At 44.6% G+C, this 8252-nt stretch overlaps 1 protein-coding gene across 3 annotated transcripts in view; it reads right to left on the bottom strand.

Annotated features, from left to right (window-relative positions):
* Window positions 1-7616, bottom strand: part of epb41l2 (erythrocyte membrane protein band 4.1 like 2) — a 122479-nt gene extending 114863 nt beyond the window's left edge. For all 3 annotated transcript variants that reach the window (XM_083790387.1, XM_083790388.1, XM_083790389.1), the window contains exon 1: window positions 7370-7616. The gene's annotated coding sequence lies outside the window, so the exon portion shown is untranslated. The remainder of the gene's footprint in view (window positions 1-7369) is intronic.
* Window positions 7617-8252: the final 636 nt, after the last annotated feature.

Raw genomic sequence — 8252 nt, 5'->3', positions numbered from 1 at the left:
GATGAACGCAGTGTGAACGCAGCGCCCTGCGGCGCTGACACGCTGCGCTGCATCCAGAGCCCAAAAGGCTATACGCCGTGGTCACGGGGGGAGGGGGGGGGTTATTTATTTATGCACCCCTCTTTTTAAAAACCCATCAACCCATTCTGACCTGAGATCAGACTCTAAAAATGTCTTCTATGTCAGTCGCTCTTCGATTTTTCAAAAAATAGCAGACCTATACAAGCTCGTAGCACGCCACTCGGCGGCGCGCTATGAGCTTGTAGATCTGCAATTTTTCAATAGCTAAAGCACAACATGATGCCAACACCAAAAGGGGTTCCCGCCCAGAATGGGTTAAGACCCGATGAGGCCATTTTCCGCGACGTTTAAATAAAATAGCAGATCTACAAGCTCATAGCGCGGCACTGAGTGCCATGCTATGAGCTTGTAGATCTGCTATTTTTTTCCAATTTTTCTCTCTCTCATTAGCAGGCAACAGTGCAGCACTATCTCTCCGTCTCTGGCACAACAGCGCCACTATTGCCACTACTGGTAGTACTCATAGTCACATAGCAACACACATAGTCACATACCTATAGGTCAACACGGACATTGCTGTTCCTTGGAGTGGTTGCAACACTCAAAAACACCAAAAAGGGGTTTCCCATCCCTAACTGAAGAGTTAAATATCTAATAATAATAATAATAATAAGGGTCCACTTGGTCTAGCAACTCTCCATCATTTAGCATGGGGGACCACCCTGGGAAACCCCTCAAAGACCACCGGTGGTCCCCCCCACATCCCCTGGGAGTGACGCGCCGCCACACACTGCCTCCATGGAAGAGCGGGCGGCCGTCGGGGCAGAATGTTGTGGGTTTCATCATGTCCTGCTGGTTGCTTAAGTGCAGTGAAGACACATGACCCTCACGCGGCCCTGGCCACATCTAAAGCAATGCCACTATATACTTAAATCAATCAACATGACAACTGAACAACATTTATTTTTAGTGAGCCCATCCAGCCGGCCTGTGTCGAATTCTACCAGTGTCCACACATAATATGCTCTTTTTGCTTATCTTTTTTTCTTTTCTCCCCCGTCTTTGAAATGACTGCTTGCATAATAATCAACCACGCTATATTATGCTCAATTGACCGGCATATATATAGGGCCCCACAGGGTTCTACAGATCTGGGACCAGATTTGACTGAGGGGCTGCCATTGGATTTATTTCATAATTTCTTCGTCATGTGAAAGCAGGGAATCATATAGCTTCAAGTTGACATATTGGTTGTTCAGTTTGACCCACCAGTTTTGGAGATATGGCTGATAAGAGTAATAATGTCTTGCAGAAAAACGTATGTGGTCTCTAACATTACACCTATAGCTACATGTTTAAGCATTTATTTCATGATTTACATGTCGTTTTCAGCTCTGACGCTTATGTCAGTGTCGACAACACAGCCTACAGATATACTATATAGAAGCTCACAAAAAAAGAAAAACGCAGAAATAGCTAATCTATACAAGCTCACAACACGTCGTGCGTATAAAACTAGACCACCCATAACACTAAAAACATTGCGGCTGACTAAAATGTGACTAAAACTAAAATGAAAACTATATTCAAGAGACTATGACTAAAACTAGAATCTAAATTTGCTGTCAAAAACAACACTGGACTCAGTATGGGGGGTGGGGGGGTGGAGGAGAGTGTGTGTGTATGTGGGTTATCTGTGTGTGGGTTGTCCTGACCTCGACGAACTGTCACATCAACTCTCTCTCACACGCACGCACGCACACACACACACACACGGATGTTCCCATAGCCTTTCCGAATGGTTAGGCAATCTCTCTTTCTGTCCCTCCCTCCCTCCCTCTCTCTCTCTCTCTCTCTCTCTCTCTCTCTCTCTCACACACTCTCTCACCATCTCCGTCACTCTCACTCAGTCTTTCAGCCCCCGATCTCTCCAACTCTTTCACCTCCTTGCCGTCTCTCTCTCTCTCTCTCTCTCTCTGCATTTTTCCTCCTCCTGAACCTCTCAAGGTGAGATTGTACAGGGACTGACTCAGGTAATGAAATCAAAGAGGCGTTGCCGCTTATTGAAAAAAATGAAGAAAAAAAAAAGTCAAACATGCACAAGAGGAGGACGTATCCTGTTCCATTGACACCTCGCTATGAATAATAGGTCCAGAGATAGGGAAGTGAAAGAGAAACAAGTCCCCGGATCACATTTAAACAGTGGCCCGAGCCAAGATATACAGTGTGAAAAAACACCACCACGACGATGTAAAGTCACGTTAAATAATGGCAAATATCGTCATTGCAGATTCCGATGCTTTTTATGATATAGTCGCTTTCTTTTACTTTTACTTTTTAAAGAGTTAAAAGATCTATAAAAAAGGTCCATTTGGTTATCAACTCTCACTATACCTTGAACCCCCTCCGCTGGTGGTCAATGTTATAAGAAAAGAAATCACACCCGTGTGAACTGAGTGGTCTCTCTCTCTCCCCTCCCCCCCCCCCCCCCTCTCTCATTAGCAGGCAACAGTACAGCACTATCTCTGTCTCTGTTCTGGCACAACAGCGCCCCTACTGGTACTAATAGTCATACTCGTGCTCATTTACGACACAAGAACCAATGGGACATTGCTGTTCCTTGGAGTGGTTGCAACCACTCAAAAATGAATACGATCGCAGAGGCATCTGCTTTGGAATGGAGACACAAACTTTAGTGACCATAATTCATTATTCACAAGGCAGCCATTTTACACCATCATCATCATCATCATCATCATCATTCATACATGGAGAGGAGGGGGGGGGGGGCGTGGGAGCTCTAGCATGACAGCCAGCGACGCTTCATGGGAGAAAGAAAAAAAAGAAAGAAGAGAAAGCCCCATGCATACATGCATCCGTTTGGGCTTAGCGTGTCCTGGTGTTGTTGGAGCAGTACAACCTCAGTGTCTCTCTCTCTCGCTCTCTCCACTCCCACCAGAGAGGCTTCTCTCTCTCTCTCTCTCTCTCTCCAATTAAAGCTTCTCATTAGCGGAGGGCTGCCTGACAGCGAGCCAACTCCACTAGAATCCCACCGTTCTGCGACATCCTGTTATGCTGGCTGCTGCTAGTACTAACTCCCCGAAAATAGCAGATTCACAACAAGATCCCAATGTGGACGCCGGACGCCACGAGCTGGTGGGTGACTGTATATAGGGTCTGCGCTGCACCATTCTTCTTGGCTCAAAATGTGAATCTCGGTTTTCTTCCACAACAATTCGAGATCACGATTCTCACATTCCCCTCAATTTGTTTCCCCCGCGAAAATAAATCTTTATGTTTATGTATTTGATATGGACATAAATCAAAGATCTCATTGCACAATTGTACAACTTGTAGATGCATCGTTTACAGTGTGTTAGCACGAGTGCTAGTTTTCACCACTTGTCCATCGGAGACTTTTCTAAAAATACAAAGTAAAAAAAAACACCCAATCTAAAAATAAGAAGTACATTCAAGTGAAATTTACAGCAAAGGTACAGTACACATAACCTCCAGTACAAAAGTAAACATAATCATTCTCGTGACTTTGGAATGTAGTCGCTGAACGTTACTGCATTAAAAATGTATTGGCTATTTTTACATGTCAAGGACCCCCAGATTGACACTAATTAGCCCACGGACCCCCATTTGAAGAGATATGCCAGGAGGACACCCCCCCCCCCCCCCCTCCCCCATAAGAGAAGATTTTAATGTTGTAGCAGTGATTCTCAACCCGGTTTAATTTCAAAGACTCCCAGTTTGACATGCATATTAGTCTACGGACGGACCCCCATTTAATGGCATTTCTATCTCTGGGACCCCAATGTACAGTATATGGTGAAATAAATGCTAATTTAACTCTTGAGAGTGTACAAATGGACCGGTTGGGGGTCCCCCCAGACCCCACTTTGGGAACCACTGCAATAGGAGACATGCTGACTGAACTCAGTCATGGGCCTTGTGGCGACTGAACTTTAATCCACGTGTGTGTGTGTGTGTGTGTGTGTGTGTGTGTGTGTGTGTGTGTGTGTGTGTGTGTGTGTGTGTGTGTGTGTGTGTGTGTGTGTGAACAGACCAGCAAGGACACCCACACACACAGTGTCACACACACACACAGTTGGGGATAGATTTGAAGGGTGCCGTTTGTTAATACCCTTGGCACACGGCCAGCTGCCCTGATATTAGGGGGTCTGGCTCAGACAGTGTCTGTCTGATGCGTTCCAGTGACTCTTTAATACTGCATTCCACTCCATTCCAAAGCACACAACATGCCATCACACGGCCAGGGGGAAGAGACAGCAAAGTGGGGGGGGGAAGAAGAAAGAGACGCCGGCCCGGCCCGGCCAATGACGAAAATGCATTTAGTCAGGGGAGGGAGGTAAAGGGCAGACTTGATTTGATTACACTTTAACCCATTTAGAACGGAGAACAGATTCTACTAAAATGTCTTCCAAATCATGACGGTTTTCTGAAAAACCCCTGTTTCTGTGTCAGTGGTTCTTCAAACGTTTCAGGGACCCAACCCCCCCCCCCCCCCCCCCCACCCCCCGAAGCAAAGATATGAGTTAAAACGATTGCTGTGAAAGAATATATAATATTCAAATATTCAGATTTGTGCCACATTTTCACGATTTTTCAAAGATAGCAGACCTACAAGCTCGTAGTGCGGCACTCGGTGCCACGCCATGAGCTTGTAGATCTGCAATTTTTTCAACATAAGAAGTTTAAAATATTGGTTTAAAAGCTATGAGGTGACGTCGCGGGCGCGTCCTCGCCGGTCTAAATGGGCTAATGACCATAATGTAATATTGATGTTCGGCAGCGATGGCGGGAGAAGTACACAGGTTGTTTTACTTCAGTAAAAAAGTAGCAAATACCACAAAATTAAGATATATTCGGCGTGTTAAATATTTAAAATCTGACTCGTATTGGCATAAAAGAAAATACTACTACCAAGTTGTCGTGTTCTTAACATGTTGATGATTCCTTGTGTACCATGTATTTTCTTTAGTTTATACTATATATAATATAATCTTGATGAATTGAATACAGCGGTCCACAATGGAAACAGGGCTTTGTGTGTTATCCTCGTAGCATTATTGCATACCTCTGCACTTTTTGCAAACAGTCAATGAAAGTATTCAATCGATCAATGTAAAGAAAAGCCTAAAGTAAAAAAAGAAATAAAGCTCAAGTGGTTAGTGTACATTTTGTAATATCTAAACTACTTTACTTGAACATAAAAAAATGTCCAGTACTTTTAATACTTCTACTGTAACTCCACTAATAATCCATTTGAAAATATCCCAACTGTTCACTCCACTACAATTACTCGACAGCTTTAGTTCCACGTTAGTCTTGAGTAGACAGGGTGCTTTCCAGTTTCCACCACCACTGATGCTGCTAGACACCGACGTGTATGCCTGTATACATCACAGCGTATGTATACATTGTCGAGGCCCGCTTTCTGCCCAGTAGACAACACACTGAACACAGGTGTCAACACAGCTATAGCTATACCACGGTTAAGTTGTCTAGCGGCCTGCTCGCCTCGCTGCGTTTCTGCACGTCTGCAGCCTAGTTGAGCCTCTCGCCATCTGTCAAACCATGGATCCTATGGATTTGAATGGGGACGGGTGGGTCGGCCACACACACACACACACACACACACACACATCCCTTGGAGACCTAGATTTAGCATTTTATAAACAATATACCCTAGCTCTTTCTTCCATAATCCTCTAAATCTCAGAATGTCCTTTAATTTGTCCAACTGTGTCAAGATCATGCACTCCCCTTTAGCCCCATAGACTGGACAAAAATAATTATTTATTCTACATTTACAGACATTGTCCGAGTCCTTATTCTTCTGGGCCGAGCTACAGTTTCCCCACATTTTCAACCACAAGATTGGAGTCAAACTACTGCCAGTAATAAAGTATTATAATGTATTATATTTTGTACGCATCTTGTTCTCCGGCAGGAAACAACAAGTCAGCCACCTGCCTCGTCTCACACATACTGACACACCGTGTGTGTGTATATTAGTAACGCGTCACACACAACAGAAAACCAGTCCATGTTGGTATAGGGTTTGGCTTCCAACACCCTGATGTAACAGCAAAGACAGCAGGTTTTAAAACAACCAACCATAGCTGGCGTTACAGCTAAGAAGACAAACCCACAAGAGCAATGTATATGGTGCATTGCTTCATTCAATCATTAAAAAATGTTACTGGTCATTCAATGAACCTTTTTTTGCACACCTTTTTGTACAGTAGTAGTTCTGAAAGTTGGGTCCTGGGGAGTGGGGACCCCCAGGGGTTATTCCCACTTCCAAATGAGCTCAGTCTACACAGCATCAAAAATCCACTTGTGCCACTCTAGTTTTCATTTTTAGAAAGACTAACAAAATCTTCTTGGGTGGGGGGGGTCATCATCTTATCAATGTAGGGGTCCTTCTTGACATGAAAATGTTTGAGAGAACCACTACTGCATTACAAATTCTATACAAGACCACCAAACGTCATTGCTCAACCAACCGTGAGTGATACACAGTGTGTGCATAATCCATTCCATATTCGTGCAACTGTGCATTATGGTGGAACAACGTGAAACAGACCACACCACACACCACACACACACACACGTCTATCGATTGGAACAAGGTCCACTCACTGACGGGGACAGTTTGAAAGAAGCACGCCACCAGTAACCACACGTGGAAAAGACTTGACTATAGAGTAGTATTCGACCAGATTCCTGGCCGAAACATCTACTACAAAAAGAAAACACACATACCAACCCTAAAAGAAAACGTTGAAAAACAACGATGTGAAAAAAAAACAAAAAAAACATGTTAAATAATGTAAAATATCATGGAGGGGGGGGGGGGGGGGGTGATGAGAGAGATGAGGCGCCATGAAATATGTTTTCATGGAAGGTTAAGGTATAAAGACCGCATCGGCGGATTGTGATATAACATACGAGCCTTTTTTATGTTACATTAGGCTACATAGAGTAATAGACCCATGTTTTAACAATCAGAATCCTCATAATGCAAACGTTTGTGGCATTTTATGCATAGTAGCGACGATAAATGCACCGAATTTTGCCCGCAAAAGCACCGAAAACATCTGCAACAAGCAAGCCTGGCTGGCTGCTGCTATGTGGCGTGTGTGTGTGTACAGTACAGTGTGTGTGTGTGTGTGTGTGTGTGTGTGTGTGTGTGTGTGTGTGTGTGTGTGTGTGTGTGTGTGTGTGTGTGTGTGTGTGTGTGTGTCTTTGTATGTAACACACGACACAACAATCACGTGGTAGTTTTTTAAAAGGGTTAAAGGTATTTTACCTGGGCCGTTTTGTTTTTTTCTTCCTTTGACTCCCCCGACCGACGAAGAGGACAGAAGATAAAACGTTAACTTTGTTGTCTCCCCCTGCACCTCCTCCAAAGAAAATAACGTGTCCTCCTCCAAAAGAAAGTCTGCCTCCTATGTGTGTGTTGTCCCCCGAAAACGTGTCCCGTACCGTCCCCTCCTCTTGTCTCTCCAGTCCACGATAAAATAATGTGTGTGTGCGTGTCAGTGTGTGTGTGTGTGTGTGTGTGTGTGTGTGTGTGTGCGTGTGTGTGTCCACAAATCTCACATCCACTGAATTCTCACTCTCCTCCTCCAAAGCCCTGATTTAAACTCCGTCCGTACGACGGCGTCGCGCGCCCAGGACAATAGCCGATCTGCAAGCCCACACACTGCCAAACAAACCGACAGCAGTGGTCTTGTAGATCGGGCTGTTTTCTATCTACCTACCGCCGCTACTCAAGCCCCGCCCACCTACGGCAGAAAAAGAAAAAAAAGATAGGCCACTTCTTTTTCCCGCTGTTCTCATTGGTCCCGGGGGGGCGTCACTGGAACTAATTTCGGCTTGTCATTGGTGGGTCGAGCTGTCAGTTCGGCCGCTGGGAGGAGGGACCATTACCCAGAAGCTGTGGGCTAATTATGTCCACTGTGGGGAAGCAGCGCCGTCTAACGGAAAAACTAAAGTCCATTCATTGACTTATTTGTGATTTCATGGCATTTGTTTGTAACTACACACCCTCAATCCCTCATTATATATTTTAAAACATGTTCAACATGTTCTAAACATCTACAAGTTGAAATGTATAATGTTCCACTTCTACTGATTTCACTTGTTAATTATCCTTTCTCGTGTGGGGGGGGGGGGGGGGTTATCTCCTA

This window comes from Protomyctophum parallelum, assembly GCF_964188405.1.
Source record: "Protomyctophum parallelum genome assembly, chromosome: 19".
NCBI lineage: Eukaryota > Metazoa > Chordata > Actinopteri > Myctophiformes > Myctophidae > Protomyctophum > Protomyctophum parallelum.
The sequence above is the reverse complement of the archived record's forward strand: the minus strand, read 5'-3'. Positions and strand labels throughout refer to the sequence as shown.